Genomic DNA, 19,588 nt, shown 5'->3' with positions numbered 1-19,588 from the left:
TTTATCTCTTGATCAGTCTCCATTGATTCTTTTTTCTCTTAAGCATGGGTCATATTTTCCTATTTCTTAATATAGCTAGTAATATTAAATGTTGTCTTGGACCTGTTTAACAATACTGTACAGAGACTTCCTGAAATCTGTTTCGAAGAGTGCTGATTATTTTTAAGGCAGGAATTTAACTTGGCTGAACTTGAGCTACAGACTTTGTTTCCCTTGAGGTATAGCAGCTGAAATTTTAGTTTAATTATTTTAATTTTAGCTGAGTTGCTTGAAGTCTTTTCTGTGCATGCATGAGATTTGGCAGTGTTTATTATTCACAGAAACTTCTTTTTCCTTCCTGTAGCTTTCTTTTTGTCATTTTCCCCTCACTGTCCACCTTCTGTATTTGCTCAAATCTTTCCTCTGGTTTTTCAGGTTAGTAAGATTCTGAATTTTCTAACATAGATTTAGCCTGCAAGCACTGAATGGATTTGGTTAAGTCCAAGTTTTTAAATGGGAAGCATAACTAAGTCATTCCTTTCTTCAAATGTCAGTTACACCCCAGTGTCTGCTTTTTGTTACTTTCTAGGGCCTTCAAATAGTCATTTGTTCATATTTTACTCAGAACTTACTATCTTTGGGAGGGTTTGTTTGATGGGAATTCCTTGGCCATTATCCAAAGAAGAGTCAATTCTATAATATTTTAAATTGTATTTATTAAACAATATGCTGTCAGAAATTATATTTGTAGTTTCTTTTGTAATCCCAGCTTCATTGTTAGTAATATGTTGTATTTTTCTGTTATCATTGGACAGCCAGTTGTCCAGTGGCTAATTTGGGAACCTCATGTTCTAATTAAATTCAAATTGTATCATCAGAATACATAGAGACCACATAACTTTTAATTACTCTTTTTGTGTTATTCTATTTTATCCATATTTTAATGACTTTTGCTAATGGTGAAATATGAGCAACATGTGCACAGACTTTCTTCACAGAAAACAGACGTTTGAGATTCCTGATCTATCAGTAAAAGTAAATGTGTGTTTGGATACGACGAAGAGACAAAAGCCATCATGTATTTTCTTCCTCTTTTAGTTAGGTGGGCATCCATTTCAAAGATAATTTCCACATGGATTTTTTTTTTCCACATAAATTTTTTAAGGGAAATTTGATGATGTTTTTGATGGGAATGAGTAGACTGAAGATGAAATTCCACTTTGTGAGAGTAGTCGTCATTTCCTTAATTGGCGTCCATCACAGTATAAGGAATAAAATGTGTGTGCAGAAAATTTGACAATAATTACTTATAATCATGGCCCATCTTTTAAATTAATACAATCTTCCAGTGCCACATGTATTTTTTGTGATGAATTTTTTAACAAGACTTCTCTGGGTCCTGTGGAGTTATGTTTTAATTTTGAAACAAAATGCTGTGTACATAAAATAGGATACGCTACCTTTTCTCTAGAAACTGAACAGCTTGTTAAAAAACTGTATGCACAAAGTATAAACTGGGTAATGAAAATACACTTAAGAGCAGTATGTGCTTCAAAGACTATTACCGTGTTTCCCATGAAGCCCACAGAGCTAAAGAAATGTGCATTCTAGTGTTTACCATTGGTGTTGCAACAAATACATAATAGATGAGCAGTTTCAGTGAAAAGTGGTACCACAAATAGATACAGTCCAAAGATTATGTGGAATTCTTCACCTCCATGAGCATTCATCTTGTTCAATTTTATTATTTTTTTAAGCAATCTCTACACCCAACGTGGGGGTGAAACTCATGACTCTGAGATCAAGAGTTGCATGCTCTACCAACTGAGCCAACTAGGACCCCATGCATGAAAAATAATCTTTTAATTGTCTTTTAAAAGTCACTTTTGTTTATGTTGGCCTATGTCAAAAAGATTCATGGGGCTCCTGGGTTCCTCAGTTGGTTGAGTATCTGACTCTTGATCTCAGCTCAGTTCTTGATTTCAGAGTCCTGCGTTCAAGCCCTGCGTTGGGCTCTGCACTGGGCATGGAGACTACTTACTAAGGAAAAAAAAAAAAAAAGACTTACTACTTTATAAAACACTTAAAGTGAGTGCATCATGTATTAGTTTTCTGTCACCACAAGCTTAGTGGGTTAAAACCATACCCAGTTTTATCTTGCAGTTCTGTAGGTTGGAATTCTAGGCAGAGTCATCTGAATTCTCTGCTCAGGATTTCACAAAGCTGGATCACGGTGTCATTTAGATGGGCTCTTTATCTGGAAGGTCATGGGAAGAATCTACATCCAAGTGTATTAAGATTGTTGGCAGAACCTAGTTCTTTGTAGTTGTGGACTGAGGTCCCTTTTTTCTTGCTGGCTGTCAGCTGGGGGCTGATGTCAGCTTCTCCAGGTCTCCTGTGTTCCTTGGCTCATGGTTCTATTTTCATTTTCCCATTTTAAATTTTTAAAATAATTAATTTTTAAATTGAGACATAATTGACATATAACCTTTTATTAGTTGTAGATATACAACATAATGGTAGGATGTATGTATATATTGCAAAGTGATTGCCAAAATAAATTTAGTTAACATCTGTCACCACACATACATTTTTTTTTTATCTTGTGGTGAGAACTTTTTTTTTAATCTATTAACAATTTTGAAATATATAATACAGTATTGTTAACTATAGTCACTGTGCAAGCAGTACATTACACTTAGGTTGTCTCCCTGTCTTGGCTATTATAAATAATGCTGCTATGAACATGGGGTTCATAAAGAAAGCCAAAGGGAAAGAGAAGAGGTATGGGGCTGGAGGGTGGCAAGGCCCCCCCACTTTTGGTCCCAGGAGGAAAGAGGCCAGTTGGTCCAGTTTTGGTGGGTTTGAGGAAGGGAATGTATTAGTAAGTGCGGCATGGGGGACCTGCCACCGGGCGCCCCAGAGGAGGCAGGCCGGGCCCCCACCCTGGTCAAGGGAGTCTGAGAGTCCCAGGGGCTCTCAGGACATGTCACCGCTAAAATATATATATATAAACCATCCCTGGGAAGGTGGGCACGGGGCTTTTTGAGTTGGTGCTTTCATTTCCTTTGGATATAATTCCAGGTGTGGAATTGCTGGATCACGAGGTAGTTTTATTTTTAATGTTTTGATGGTCCTCTATACTGTTTTCCATAGTGGCTGCACCAATTTACATTACCACCGACAGTGTACATGGTTTCCCTTTCGTCCACATCCATGCCAGCATTTGTTATGTCTTGTTTTTTTGATGACAGTCATTGTAACAGGTGATATTTTATTGTGATTTTTAACTTGCATTTCCCTAATGACTAGTGATGTTCATGTATCTTCTTTGTAAAAAATGTCCACTCAGAACCTTTGCCCATTTTTTAAACTGGGTTTTGTTGTTTTTTTTTTTGCTATTGAGTTGTGTGAGTTCTTTATATGTTTTGGAAGTTGACCTCTTCTTGGATATATGGTTAGCATTTCTTGTAAGGCAGATCTAGTGATAATGAACTCTCCCAATCTTTATTTGTCTTTGTCCCTTTTTCATTTTTGAAGGACAGCTTCACTGTGTGTAGAATTCTTGGTTGACGGGGACTTTCTTTTAATATTTTAAATATGTCACCCCATTCTTTCTGGGCCTGAGTAGTTTCTGTTGAGAAATCCATTGGTAGTCTTATGGGGGTTCCCTTCTATGTAATTTCTTTTTTTTTCCTTGTTGTTCTTAAATTTTTTTGTCTTCGACTTTTAACAATTTAATGTCTTAATGTGTCTTGATATAGTCCTATTCAGGTTCAACCTATCTGGTGTCTTTTCGCCTCATGGATCTAGATGTCCATTTCTCTCCTCAGGTTTAGGAAGCTCTCAGCCATTATTTTAATATATTTTCTGTCCTTATCCCTTTCCGGTCTCCTTTTGGAATTCCTGTGATGTGAATGTTGTTTCTTTTCATTGTGTCCAATAATCCATACAGACTCTTCATTCTTTTTCATTCCTTTTCCCTTTTTGCTTCTCTAACTGAGTATTTGCCAATGTCCTATCCTCCTGGTCACTGATTCTTTCTTTTTATGACTGAGTACTTTTAAAATTCTCTATTGACTTCTTCAGTTCAGTTATTGCATTTTTCAGCTCAGTTATTTCTCTTTGGTTTTCTTTCTGTTTTTCATGGTTCCTACTTCCTTGTTAAACTTTTCTTTGTGTTCATGCGTTGTTTTCCTATTATTATTTTTGTAGTTGTCTGTGTTTTCTTATAGTTCACTAAACTTTTTTAAGAGGATTATTTGGACTTCTTTGACAGTTTCTAGATTTTTATTTCATAGGGTTTGTTACTGGAACTTCTTACTCTCCTCTAGTGATGTCATAGTTACCTGATTTTTCATGATCCTTGATTCCTTATGTTGGCATCTGCACATTTGAGTAGTTGGACTCCTCTTTCAAGGTTTACAAGGTTGCTTTGGCAGAGACAGGTCTTTACCAGTCAGCTGAATTTGGGTTTCTGGGTCTGTCTTGTTGGTACTGTCCTTGGGCTTGTGGTGCCTGCTATTATGGCCTGTTTTTGGTTGGGGCAACTGTTTGAGTTCTGAGGACTGGAATGGGGTTGTGTGCGCTGCTGGCTAAGAACAGTTAGATAGGACTGCTGGCTTGGTTCCTTATCCAAGTGAGGCTGTAGGATGGACTCCGTGGTTGCCTGAATTCTCTGGTCAGAGTTTTCTAGATGGTCAGGAGTGGGTACCTCATTCAGTACTACATGGGGCTATTTAACATTTAAAAAAAGATAATCTCTACACCCAGTGTGGCACTCAAACTCATGACCCCTAGATCAAGAGTTGCACATGTTCTATGGACCGAGTTAGCCAGGTGCCCCAAGATGCAGCTATTAATTAACTTCCTTGCCCTGGAAGGACCCCAGGACCTGTGGTAGCTTGTTGTTTGGAGACCCCATCAGCCCAGAGTATGCACTGAATTCTTCTGGTCAGGTAAGGCCACCGGTTTTGCTCTGCAGAAAGTGGAAGCCTCAGACTCTGTTTTCTGTTCCAGTGCCAGCCTGCGCAGGGCTGTTGAATGGGCTGCTCAGCTTTCCATGTGCTCTGGTTGTGTTCGGGCTGAACATATTGGATAGGTTGAAGGGTGGATACAGTGACGAGTGGGGCTACAAATTAGATTCCCTGCCTGGGCACAGTGGGAGAAGCGGCTCTGAAGCTGGGAAAGCTCTTAGTTTATTGTCTTAACTCAAATTGACCTGCACCCCTCACTCCCTGACCAAACAGGGCCACTGGCTTTGCTCTGCAAACTGTTGACTCTGCCTGCCTGCCTGCCTGCCTCTTGGATTGAGTGCTGCTGGGTCACATAGCTTCCAAGACTTGTCCTCAGCCCTTCTGGTCAGATGGGGCTGAAAGATACTTTCTACAGCAGGTGGAGCCATGGTGCAGCTCCCATGCCTACGGGTGTGGGAGATGCTCCTTCAGGCCACTTTCAGTTTCCCAAATCGGTTCTCCAGTTGGGAGGGGCCAGGAGCTACCCTCTGCTTTGGCTATGAATTAATCTCCCTACCTGAGCACAGCGTGAGAACACGACACACGTGGTATTGCCTTTGCTCTGAACGTGATCAGCTCTGCTCTGGGTCTAGCACAAAGGGCAACTGAGGTAAAAATTAAATTATAATTTTATAATTATAATCCACACAGTGTTGCTGGGGCTGCCCAGCTTCCAGGAGTCGTCGCCAGCCCTTCTGGTCAGATGGGCCCGCAACACACCCCACAGTGGGTAGGACTGTGATTCAGCTCCCTGCCTGGGCACAGGCAACCAGGCTCTCAGGCTGGCAAACTACTCGTCTGAACATCTGAATCAGGCAGATTTGTACCCCAACAAGGTCCCTGGTCAGAGTGTACCCCTGACTTGGTTCTGCAGATGAACAAAGCTGCTGGTTGGGATGACTGTTTGGGCACTGCAGGTATGAACTCTCAGCCAAGATCTGTGTGCTGTTGTTTCAAGACCCTGCCCCCATCTCAGCCAAAGTCCGATTCTCCGTGGATGCGCCAACAGATTTCCCAGTAATCCTCTTGCTGCAAAATCAGAGTAGTGGCTCTTGTAAAGAGACCCACAGTGCTCGAGGTGCTTGTTTTACTCCATGGGTTCTCTTTTCCCATGGGAGGAACCGCAGGTTCAGCGGAGATCTCTCTGCATGGTGCTGCACTGGCCTGGGGGAGGGGCAGTACGGTCAATGTGTAGGCACTTCTCTTACCCTTCTAAGGCAATCTGTCTTGGTCTCTGTGGTGCAGGGGATGCTTCAGCCTCAGCCCTGTATTCTGGGGTTCTCTCATTTGTCTTGTTCTTGAATAGTTCTAGTTGTTATTACTGTGAGAGGAGGTGGGGGCGAAGTCAGGAACAACCGGTGTCGCCATCTTGGTGATACTACTCTAGCTAGTATAATTTAATTTTTACCTCAGTTGCCTTTTGTGCTATTGTTATGTATTTTTTTAAAAGACTTTATTTGACAGACAGAGATCACAAATAGGCAGAGAGGCAGGCAGAGAGAGGAGGAAGCAGGCTCCCTGCTGAGCAGAGAGCCCAATGTGGGGCTCGATCCCAGGGTTCTGGGATCATGACCTGAGCCAAAGGCAGAGGCTTTAACCCATGAGCCACCCAGGCGCCCCATGTTGTTATGTATTTTATTGTATAAAATTGTTTTAAACCTCACCATCCATTATTATTAATTTTGCATTAAATGATTTTTTTATTAAAAAAAAAGAAACTTTTATAATTACCTACACATTTACTGTTTTTGATTATCTTCATTTCTCTCTCCAGATATGGACCTCTTTTTGGCATCATATCTCTTCTACTTGAACAAATTCTATTAGTATTTCATGGTCTGTGGGTCTAATGGTGATGAATTTCAGCCTTTGTAGGTTAAAAAATATCTGTATTTTTTCCTTCAGTGTTTGGAAGGGAGCTTAATTTCAGATGAGATATAGATTTAGGTGTTTTGTTTTTTTTCTCTAGTGCTTAAGTCATTCACTTGTCATCTGGCCTCCGCTGTTTATGGAGAGAAGTCAGCTCTAATTTTTATTGTTTTTCTCCGGTAGGTATTGTTTTTTTTTTTTTTCCCCCATGGTTGCTTTTAATATAGCTCTTTGTCTTTTGTTTTCAGCAGTTGAAGTATTTTTCTTTATATTAATTCTCATTGTGGATCACTGAGCTGCTTGATAGGTTGATACCAATCATCAATTTAAAAATTTGTTGGTCATTATCTCTTTAATCTTTTATCTGTCCCATCTGTTTCCCCTTTCCCTCTATGACTCCAGTTACATATATAATGTATTTGTTCGTGTTTTTATCTAAGTGCTTTAAAAAATAAAAAACAAAACAGGCAGTTAAATTAAGGAGGATCACCTTGATCTTACCAAAGTTTGGTTTTAGGCTTTGTTTGGATAGTACTCTTTACTTTTGGGGGCACAGACCTTATTCCTAAGGTATGGTTTCTTAGTCTTAATGTGTGATCTTTCTAGGGTCTCAATAGAATGCCTTGAGATTTTCACAAATATCTTTCCAAGCCTGCTTTATCAGAGAATTTCATTATATTGTGTGACTTCTGGAATTTCTCATCTCTCAGCCCTCAGCCAGTACATCTACCAGACTCCAGAAAGCCTGCATATGTACATCCTAGGATTTGTAAGGAACCTGAGCAAAACCTCTGTGCCTGTTTCTGAGGTTTATTGTCTTAGCTCCGTTCTCTCTAGGAATCTGTGTCACCAATTCCCACTTCATTAGCAAGCTTGATTCTGATCTCTGTTTTTAACACCAGGCTGTTTCTTAGACTTAGTAAAGCCCTATGCCCTTGGTCTGCCTGGGCTCCAGTTCCTCATTGTGAAATTGTTGTGAAATTGCTTCCAGGCAGAAAAACGTGTATGGAGTATACTTTATATGATTTTCCTTTCTTAAGAGTCTCAACCCTGTGTCATATCCAATGCCTTAAGGAGATTGTTTCATCAGTTCTGCCCAGTGTTCTCGTTTTTTATGGCGAGAAGGAAGACCTTATACTAACTACTCAGGAAACTCTTAATTATTTTATAATAACTTAATAAGCACCTATGAAACCACCATCCCAAACAAGAGCTGGAACCTTAACACAAATTTATATCTAATCATTTTTTTAACTTCATCTCATTCCCTTGGCTCCTCTAGTGGCAACTTAATACTGAACCCCACAGTCATCATTGCTTTGCCTTCCTTTTAAGTATAGTTTTCTTACATGTTATGTATTCCCCTCCAAAGCATCAGTTTTATCTTTATGAAAAGGTCTTTTTTTTTTACTCTTACTTCTGCATCATATTGTTATGGGTTGTGGTAGTTCATTAATTTCGATTGCCATATGACATTTCACAGAGTAACTCCATCATGGTTTTTCATCATGGGTTTTTTTTTTTTTTAAAGATTTTATTTATTGGGGCACCTGGGTGGCTCAGTGGTTTAGGCCGCTGCCTTCGGCTCGGGTCATGATCTCAGGGTCCTGGGATCGGGTCCCACGTCAGGCTCTCTGCTCGGCGGGGAGCCTGCTTCCCTCTCACTCTCTCTGCCTGCCTCTCTGCCTACTTGTGATCTCTCTCTGTCAAATAAATAAATAAAATCTTAAAAAAAAAATTTTATTTATTTATTTGACAGACAGAAATCACAAGGAGGCAGAAAGGCAGGCAGAGAGAGAAGGGGAAGCAGGCTTCCTGCTGAGCAGAGAGCTCGATGCAGGGCTCGATCCCAGGACTCTGGGATCATGACCTGAGCCGAAGGCAGAGGCTTTAAGCCACTGAGCTACCCAGGTGCCCCATCCATCACAGTTTTTAATACCCTATCCTGCCAATGGGCATTTGGATTGTTTCTAAATTTTCTCTATTGTGAAAATGCTCCTGTGAATATTCTCAGATATATCTCTTGTTGTACATATGTAGGAGTTTCTCTTGGATATATTTCATTCATATGTTCAACTTTAGGAGATAATGCCAAAATGTTTCCAACTGGTTTTTTTAGGCAAAGAGAATTCAATGATTCATAATTGGGACTGAAATGATTCAAAAGCAAAACCTTAATAAAAAAGTTGGACAATTTTAACCATAGCTGTCACTGGGAGGTGCACTTGTTAATTTGTCAAAAACAATCTTAGAATAAATATATTTTAAGTGAGACTGCCCATACCACAAATTTGTTTTCAACCTGTCCTCTTTCCTTCCATCCCTCTCTTTGTCCTTTCCACTTTCCTTCCTTCCTTCTTCCCTCTTTTTTTCCCTCTCTACCTTATCCCCTTCCTCCCGCCCCTCCCATCCCTCCTTCCCTTCTCCCCTCCTTCTCTCTTTCTTTTTTTCTCTCTCTTGTTCTTTCTTTCTTTCTTTTTACCAAAGGAAGGTATGATTCCTCTATATCAATAAAGGAAGGTCTTTGAAATAGGCAGGACTAGCATGTGTTCAGCAGGCCTTAAAGAACACAGGGTGTGGGATTTTCATGGATAAAATCTCCAGATTGCTAAGAAAAACTGCATTGTCTGTAATGATACTAAATTATGTTATTTGGGCTCATTTAGGTCCTTCATGCTGTTGCTTGAGAATTATTTGTTTGTTCTTAATTAGTTACCACAATTTCCCCCTTTCTACACACAACTCTATCAGGAATGAATGTCTTCTTGATTTTTATCTCCAGAAACAATAAATGCTAGGTCTCTAAAATTTGTTTCCACATCTGAAGTTGTTGCCTTCTTTTTAAACCAGCTCTGAAGAATGTTTCGTTACTCCCCGGCCCCCCCATATGTGGTAGTTTATGACTTACCTCTTTTATTTGAATGTTTATTGTTAAACGGTGAAAACACTTGACTTGACAATTTTCGCTCTCCATGTAAATCTTCATTATTGGCAGCAAGATGCAGGCAAGTGAATCAGAGTAAGATTTTCCATTCCCACAGCCCGATGGTGCTCTCTCTCGTTGCCTCTAGCTGCGGAAATGCAGGTGAGCCTTGTTAACCCAATCAGCTAGACGTCTTCTTCCATCAGAGCTTACAGATGGTTCGGATGTCTCAGAAGTCTCTTAGCATCTGTTTAAAATCTTCAAACTGCTTTTACCAAATTTGTTTGAGTCCTATTTGTGGTTACACTTGATTATACATCTGTAGACATTTGAAAATTGGCATTAAGAAATGGCTTTATGTCTTGTACTTATCCTATACTGACATTACTTCTAGTGAAGCTATAATTGAAGTGAAAAAGAAACAAAAACAGAACCAAAAAATGTACAAGAGTAGTGTATTCAAAGAAATAGAGGTTAATCTCATTTTATTTGAGTTCATGAAATTTTGCACATAAAGCAAGATCCTAGTTTTCTATTGACTTCCATTATATTTAGATATTCTATTGATGATATAATGATGCTTTTTGACTTCCTTCACCTATGGTCAATTGAAAAAAGAACACAGAGGTAGCTTTTCTGTTTTACAAATAGGAAAAAAAATGGAAAAAAGAATTGAAGAAAATATGCCAAAATATTAAAGCAAGTTGCTTTGAGTTCATAGTTAAACATAACTAAAAAATAATGTGACAATGAATGTTATGAAAATTAAATGTGCATATATATATATATATATATATATATATATATAAAGTATTTAGAACATGGCCTGACAAGTAATGAACACTAAGTAAATAATAAAAATTACTTTTATTAATTACATCTTCTATTCAAGATTTTACTCTGAAAGATTCTTTGAAGTCCAATTTCAGGTCAAAGGGTATCAACTGTTCTAAGACTTCCATCATTGCTAAATTACTTTCCTAAAAGGTTAAACTAATTACATTTCCACAATGAACATATGAAATTGCTCTTCATAAATGGCATTGGTTACTTTCAGATTGTCATATGTTTAATTCCATAGGTTGTTATGTAAGTTGTTAAAATATGTATAAAGACATTTACCCATCTATATTAATTTGCTAGGGCTGGCATAACAAAGTACCACAGATCAGGTGGCTTAAAGAGCAGATATTTTTCTCTCAGAGTTCTGGAGACTAGAAGCTCAAGATCAAAGTATCAGCAGGTTTGGTTTCTTATGAAGCCTCTTTGCTTGGATTGTAGGTGCCTGCTTTCTTGCTGTGACCTTGTAGTCTTTCCTGTGTGTGTGTGTGTGTGTGTGTGTGTGTGCATCCTTGGTATCTTTCCATGTGTCCAAATTTCCTTTTATAAGGTTACCAGTTAGATTGGATTAGGACTGTATTCCTAATTCAGACATTTCTACTCTGGCGGGCAATCATATGCTAGCATGTTGATATTAGTGGCATTAGTGACATAAGGCTGGTCAGAAGGAAACATAATGGTTAATTAAGTGAAAGAGGAGTAGATATGTGGATCTGAATATACAGACTGCAGAATAGAACAAAATACAAGAAAGAACAAGCAGAGTCATAGTCAGAAAGGAATGTATAGCCTTTGCAAGGATGTCTGATAGTCATTTTCCTGCCTTTGATGGGCTTGAGACACTGGGCCCCATATATGTTTCCATTATAGCAAGAGTAGTAGAAGGATTTGATTAAATCAAGTGGCATAAATGTTATTTTCACTTCACATCAGAGTTTGGTATGTTTCTGATGCTTTTTCTCAATTTAACATTTACTGCTTTGCTTCTTTTCCTCTTTTTCCTAATTTGCTGTCATGTACACTGTTTGAAATGTTACCTGGCTTCCCCCTCCCCCCGACAACCTCTTTTGTGCAGATTCTTTTCTGTTGTTTTTTTTTTTTCCACCTTTACTGAGAATTGTGCAACCTTAGACAAAAACCTAGCTTTATCCTCTGATTTTAATCTAGAACCAATTTAAATCTGGAACTTTGGTGGAGGTATTAAATTTTGCTGAGTCTTTTTCTAGGACACTGAGTACCATAATTTTCTTCCTGTGACTGGTTAAAAAGCATCTATTTTAAACAAAGACAGCTATCACGTACTTTTTATTTTGTCAACTAATGTTTATTAACTATAATTTCCCAAGTGCTTTAGAGTCCACCAAGGGGGAAGGTAGTGAAAGAGGCAGTAGGTCCCCAAGGTCTCTGTGACAGGTCAACTCACCGCAAGGAAACCATGCGTCCCAAAGAACCATTCTTAAAGTAGGATTTTGGTCTCACCTTTGTTCTGCCCTCATTGAAAAGTCACTGGAAGATGACTGACTCTCATTTCCTTTTTGAGTTTGTGTGGAGTCTAGGGGCTGAGGACCAGAAGTCAGATCTTGACATCTAATTAAATTTAATGTATATGTCTACTTTCTTCTTGCTGCCTTGCGAGAAAAGTCTGGCTTGTTAGAATTTATGATAAGAATTAAAAAGAGAAGAGTATCTTAGTACAAGTTGCCTAGAAACAGAGCCTGAAGTCCAGAACCTGACAGGAATTCAGGTATGTGTATTTTATTGAGTAAGTGCTCTTTGGGGAAAAAAAGTAACAAGGAATGAGTGAAGCAGGACATGGAAGAGCTAGTCAAGGATGTGGTCTCAGGTTAAGTCTAGCCATAGTGGTGGGGTCTCTTGAGTATGAGTCATTCCTTGGAGTTGTTGCTTCTATCTGTACACCCCTACCTCATTGTGTAAGAGTTATCCCTGGGATTATTAAGAGATACCCCTGGTAACCTCCTGGGTGAGGTGGCAGTCATCCTTTGAGAGCGTTTCTTTGACAAATGGGGGTACCTGTGAGCAACTAGCAGCCAACACTCACGGCAGCTGGAAAGTGGGCGCCCTGGCCTGGGAAAGGGGCTGCCAGTAATGTGTACTCTAGTCTACCCCTTGCACCATTGGGAGCCATTTGCCTTTGCCACTTAAGTTTACTCCATTCAGGCACAGGTCCTCCAAGATTCTGTGTTCACAATTTCTCTAAAAATTTACTTGAGGAGTGCTAGTCCATGACTACTGCAGTAACCCTGTGGCTGTAATTGATACTTATCAACTCCTTCTCCTCCCCTCCCCAGCCCAGCCCCCACCCTCTTATTGGTCTAAGTGACTCATCTGCTAGATAAACCCTCATCACTGCAGGTGCACCTTAGCACCAGTCCTTATGACGGATTCCCCCTGATAGTGGCAGCATGACTTGCAAATAACAAGAGACACTTCAGTGGATAGCCTGAATGTCAAACACGGGCTCCTTACCCATTTGTAGCAGCCATCTTACCTCCTCACAATGATCAGGGTCAGTTGCTCCTGCCATCCTTACCCATTTGTAGCAGCCATCTTACCTCCTCACAATGATCAGGGTCAGTTGCTCCTGCCAGTATGATTATTCTTTTCTGGCACAAGAAATACAAAGTGACCAGGCAGTAGCTGTAACTTGGCTTATATGTTCCTGATGCAGCGTTCCCTGTTTTGGGAATCAGGATCTCTAGACCCATAGAGACTGAAGCATCTGTATGATACATTTTTCCCAAGTTGATAACTGGCACTCATGGTTAGTGGGCCATCCCTTGGTTCCCGGCCTGTGTATTCTATCTCTCTAGCACAGTAACATATGAGAGCCAGTGACTGAAGGAGTATACTATTTCCAAAATGATAGTGTCCCTTTTTTGCAAGCTGTCCACCTAAGCTGGGGGCTCAGCTACATGTTTAAGAGAACATGCCACTGCTTTATCAGGCTGAAAGAGTCTGGATGCCATAGTATGTGTTAGGATCAGTGGATCCCGTGATTGACTGATGTCCTTACTGCCTTAGTCCTCCAAAGGAGGGCTCCAAAGGAGGTCTAAGTACATTGGTCAGAAGTACAGTCTGTGGTTTTCTGTGTAGGTAAAGCAGGCACTCAGTGCATGTAAAGTGGTACCTTGCTGAGACACTTTGGGCAGGAAAGGCAAACCCATATCTGAACACCTGTCTATCCCCATTTAAGTGAATTACTACCCTTACAGGGTAGAAGGTGTCTGATGTAGTTACCTTATTAGCAAACTTTTCATGGTCTTTTTGAAAGATGGAGAGGTCAGACACTCAGCAGTAGCAGCAGCAAGGTGAGAGTAGAATATGCTGTTGGGGACATGAATAGCTTATGTATCTGCCACCATGGCTGTATTTCACTTTTGAGGTTGGGTAGGGTTGGTGAGGACAGAGGCCGCCCGACATCTCATGGCCAATTCATTGGTCAACTTGGTTATTTAGAGCCTCTTTTGAGGCAGATGTTCTCTGGCATACATATTGTGCAATACCGAGGTCCACACACCGTCAGCCCACTCCTGTAGGTCCACCCACTTGTGTCTTTATTGGAACTCCTTGTCCCAGATCTTCCAGTCTTGCTTTTTTTCTGGTCCCTGATTAGTCATCTAAGCTATTCACCGTTATCCAAGAACCCATATATAGTTTTTTCTCTGCACACAAAATAGATAACCAGGTGTACTTTCTGAAACCCGGTCTATTGAGAAGATTTCTCCTCATCACTGCTTTTCAGGGCTAACCTTGAATGGGGCTGAGGTCTAGCAGTACTCCATTTTTAGCTTGTACTTACATACTGAGCTGGCCCATTCATGATGTAAGCTCAGCCTTTTTCTTTCTTGGATATGAACTTCAGAGGAAGCATTGATGGAATGGTGTTAAGTGACTTGATAGCCTGTGCCATCTATTTGAACAATCTTACTTGTTGCCTCCGGACCCATTCAACCCAATCCCAGATGAACCGCTTTCATTTTATTATGGAATGCTGCTGAACCTATCTGACCTTATGATTTGGTGTTCTCATGATAGACTCTTCTGGATGCATGGTGGCTTGATGTCCCATGGTCAGATGTGGCATCTCAACCATGAAAGCAGCAGATTTTTTTAATAGTTCTCTGCTGTGTTGGCGTGGCCTTGTTTCAGAATCCTATGGGTTTGTATTTCAGTTTTCCTGTGGGGCTTTCCAGAGACTCCACATGTCTTCTTTGTCTATTACCATTCTCCCTAGTACCATGGTTTATATGGGGTTGTAAAACAGCCAGGATCCATTGCAGATTTATTTATTCCCTTCCCTTCCCTTCCCTACCCTACTTCTCTCTTTCCTTCCCACTTTACTTTCTTTTTCTTTTCTGTTTCTTTTTCTTTTCTATTTCTTCGTTTCTCTTCTTTTCTTTTCTTTCTTTCTGCGCCCTACTCAGAATAATTGGCCATTGTCTTCTCCACCAAAGTAGATCAGTGGAGTATTCTCAAGTACAGAATATGTTGCCTTCAAAACCCAAAGGATCCTAACAAATTTAGGATCCTAACAAATAGGCTGTTCTCTTAGTATTTGGAGGTACAAAGTACAATCAACATTCCTTTAGGTTGGAGATGTTGTGGCATGTTCCATACCACTGAATCCTGAAAATATAAACTTTTTGAAATTTATTTCTCATTCCCCTTCTGGAGTGCATGTGCCTTACTTTCAGCTTGCTGTTCTGGTCCTGTTAACATGCTATTGTCAATGTGGTGGACCAAAGTGATGTTCTATGGAACATTTAGATAGCAGGGTTCCTTCCAACTATATTATGTCATAGAGCAGGAGAACTAACATATCGTTGGAGTGAGTCTGTGAATATACACAGCTGTTTGACCTACGCTAATGTGAATTGCCTCGAATCCTCCTTTCCGATGTTGAAAAAATACTTTCACCAAATGAATAACAACACCTCACATACTTTTTTTTTTTTAAAGATTTTATTTATTTATTTGACAGATAGAGATCACAAGTAGGGAGAGAGGCAGGCAGAGAGAGAGAGAGAGGAGGAAGCAGGCTCCCTGCCAAGCAGAGAGCCCAATGCGGGGCTCGATCCCAGGACCCTGGGATCATGACCTGAGCTGAAGGCAGAAGCTTTAACCCACTGAGCCACCCAGGCGCCCCAACACCTCACATACTTAAGAGCATGGTTATCATCTCTAGTAAAGATACTGCATTTGGCCCAGTAACCGAGTAACAAGTTGCTACTTGTTATGCGTGTGGTAGCGTGTCATCTTCCATGGTCCATTTGGATTTGCAAAGGCCAGACCGGTGAATTCAACGGAGATGTTATAGGGACCACCAGAGAGGCATCATTTAAGTCTTTGCGGGTGGCACTAATCATTTTCCTGAGAAGGCCAGTCATTTTCATTTACTATCTGGGCAGTGGTGTTGGGGTGGAAGGTACTCTCCGGGTTAAAAAAAATGTTACAGTTCTGCCAACTGCTAAGTATGTTCATTCTAACTGCGCATTTGGAAATCAGGGAAATAATTGGAATCAGTGGATCTGGGTGGGTCCACTGTGAGATAGGCATAGGCTGGGACTCCATTTATTGTGTGCCATTCCAAGCTCCTCCTCTGACTGGGAGTGTGTATGAAGGTGATGACGGTGCTTTAGGTTTCTGGATGTTAGTGTCCATTTGGATCCTGTATCCATCCCTCCAAAAGTCTTGATATTCTCCTTTTGTACCATCTGCATTGACACTAGAATACTAGCCCAGTATTCTAATAGCATCTTCTACCTTTAGCCTGGGACTACAGTGGACAGTCATCAGTAGTTTCTTACGAATGCTCATGTTCCTTTTGCCAGCATATTTGTACCAACATGGTAAATAGAATGTCGCTTGTGTTCTCCTGAGGAATATAGTCAGCTAGTGTGTTTTCCAGTCTTATACAGCAAAACTGCTCTCGGATATACACTTCACTGAATCTTTTGATTTCTCCCTTGACAATTTTCCAGGATAATACTGGTGTTTCTACTTGATTTAATGGAAACCATCACTTTTTAAGCTTTTGGGAACTATGTGATTGCATATTAATACCATCTGCTGTGGACCTTGCCAGAGTGTTAAAATCCTGTCTTATCTAAATCTCTTATCCAGCTTTACATTTTGCCCTCTTTGACCCAACACTTTTAGGATTTACTGCCAGTCCTACTCTCCCAGTTCCTATTGGTATGCGTTAGCCAGGTTCTGTTTTGGTGTATAATCTCTTTTCATTCTTAGCAAAGCCTAGGACTTTCTCAGTTGGGTTATGTTAAGATTTGACCTTGTAGATCAGTTTGCCAAGAGGAGAGCTAGAAGCCAATCCCTAGGGAGGCCAGTATAATCTTCTTAGACACCTGGTTCATTTGAGCCTTTGGCATAATCTTCAATCAAGGGGGTCCTCCATCTTCCAATAAGGGGAGATGGGGGTAGGTTACTTACATAGGCCTAGGAGATTCAGGGGGAACTGAGTCTTGAGAACCTCATGTGATCCACATGGATGGTCCCATCTCAAGTCTCATGTTCTTATTGCTACTCTGTCAAGGCTTTCACTGTGACATAGATTTGCCTAGACTGAGAATTTAGCCTTCTGTGATGTTCTTTTTACTTTTATAATTAAATTCTATAACTTAATTATATTTATTAGTCTTTAGCTCTGTCTTCCTTCCGGCTTTATGAGAAGAGGTCATTTAAATGAGAACAGAGAGGCTCTTTGACTCACACTTTGCTTTATATTGATAACTGACTACCCCGACCTTGTCATTTTTAAATTTTCAATGCATGTCTGGCATATAGCAACAACCATCCAGTTCCAATCCTTACAATTACTGTTTCTCCTATACTTTTCAAATGACAGAAATGTTACATGATTCAGTGTACCCTTTCTACTTAAAATCTATCCTATTTTACTACAGGTGAAAATTTTAATGACTGCATTACCGCTGTATGTCAGGGACTGCCAATATTCCACTTAAACCAATAACAGATTACTCATTTCTAGTTGGCCAATGAGTTATCCAACTTCAAAATCTCTTTGGGTCTGTCTCTTGGGCTCACTCCTAGTATTGTTTTAGGTCTAGTTTTTTAGATGCAGAGCTTGAGACAGGGATTTCTGGGTATGTGATTTATTGAAGCACTTTTCCTCAGTAAAAACCTTTAAGGGGGTGATGGAAGCAGGATAGGGAAGGGAGGAGAGCTGAAGAAGAATTGGTCTCAGTAAAGTCTAGCGATGCCTTGATCCTGGTTGTATGTATGTATGGGAAGGTGTGTGTTTGCAGTCTTGGATCTCAAGTGCAAATCACAAGGTAGGGTTTGTCCTTTGAGGAAAGAGTGGCAGACTTTGTTGTCCCATTTCGGTAGGTCATGGGCTCTGGGCCATGCCTGGAGAGGGAATGGCAGTTCTCCTTTCCAGGGAAGGTGACTTATGTTAGTTGAGGAGGGCAGTTCACTGTGTAGAGTCTGCTTCTCCCTCTCTCTCCTTCTTTACTCCTTATCCCACTCACACACGTGTGCACACTCTCTCTCAAATACATAAAGTCTTTAGAGAAAATTAGCTGTTTTATCTAAAGAAAGAGGAATTTTTATATATTTCATAAAGTAGTGAGAAAAAATGTTGAAAAGAAAAATGATCTAAATATGTGTTTACATCTAACTTTGCTAAAGAGGACGAGTGTAGAAAAAGACAAGTATTAAATGGGTTGCATACTGCAAAGATAGCCATAGTTTAATATTGGGAAATTTGCCAGTATTTTATCTAACAGGGAATTAACATTTTTTTTTTCTTTTCACTCACTGTTCCAGAATTTTTTCTTTATACTTGAAGATAACCCTACTGATGATGTGTTCACTATTTAAATGTATTTATTCAATACATACTTTTGAGTACATACTACACAACTGAAAAAGTTTCTAAGATTTGCATCTATAACTTCTATTTATATAGCAAAAGGATAAAGTACTATCACATTTTAAGAAAACATTTTGATGAAATGGGTATATAATATTAAAATGTAATATGTACTTAAAAAATACATATAATATGTACTTGATACTGGTCATGAATTGTCAACAAAATTCTCAGCCTATTGCACTTGAGGTCCGTAAGTCATCGACAGCTCAGTAGATTTCCTTTGGTGCTTGTGCCATTTGGAGTCCTGTTACAGTGGCTGCTAAGTACACTCTCTTGGAGGAAAGATCATCTTCCAATGTATCTCCCGGGTGCCTCTTTAGTTTTCCAATGAATGCCAAAGACCAAATGCTCTGGTTTTTGGTTGCGGGTGAAGGAATCAGAAGCACCCTATTTTGATCTTTTTATCTTTTGTAACCCTCTATTCTTTCTGCATGACTATGACTTCCTAATTTACCTTACATGTATATTTTCTGTTAACAACTCTAAGGGAGCAGAGCTAAGGAAGTAGGCTTGGAGTTTAGTAGGTAAGTCATATATTTTTAATGTGAATGATTGAAATGTACTGGATCTGCCCTGTTGCACATAATCTTCTTATCTGAAAGTATATTTAGAATCCTATATTTTTTCTTATCTAGGAGCTACTGCTGGATAAGGCAGCTAATTCTTAAATATAAAGTGTATTAATGATATAATTTTCTATGTTAAATCTGTGATGTCTTTAGGGGCAAGATTTTGGTAACTTTTAGATAAATGTTAAAGAACATCCTAGTTATTTATTCACTGTATCAGAATTTTGGAAAATCAATTTCTAAACTCTCATTAAACTTTATATGCTTTACATTGTAAATTGTTCACTGTCATACCTGATGGGAGTTTTTGCATTTAGGCATAAAGGGAAAAGTGCCTAAATGCACTCTTAACACCTCTTAATACTCATTTAAAGTTTCCTTCTTTATGAAGTAATATGGTAGATTAAAAAGGAAATAAGAAGTGCATAGTCATAGTCAGCAGTTGTAGGTCAGTTTT

The 19,588-nt window shown here is 39.6% G+C and overlaps 1 protein-coding gene across 33 annotated transcripts in view; it reads left to right on the top strand.

The window, feature by feature from the left end:
* RIMS2 (regulating synaptic membrane exocytosis 2) overlaps positions 1-19,588 on the top strand; it is a 598,763-nt gene that overhangs the window by 227,525 nt on the left and 351,650 nt on the right. The window lies entirely within an intron of this gene.

Source organism: Meles meles, chromosome 1 (genome assembly GCF_922984935.1).
Source record: "Meles meles chromosome 1, mMelMel3.1 paternal haplotype, whole genome shotgun sequence".
NCBI lineage: Eukaryota > Metazoa > Chordata > Mammalia > Carnivora > Mustelidae > Meles > Meles meles.
Note: the sequence above shows the minus strand (reverse complement) of the source record. Positions and strands in the feature narration are given on the sequence as shown.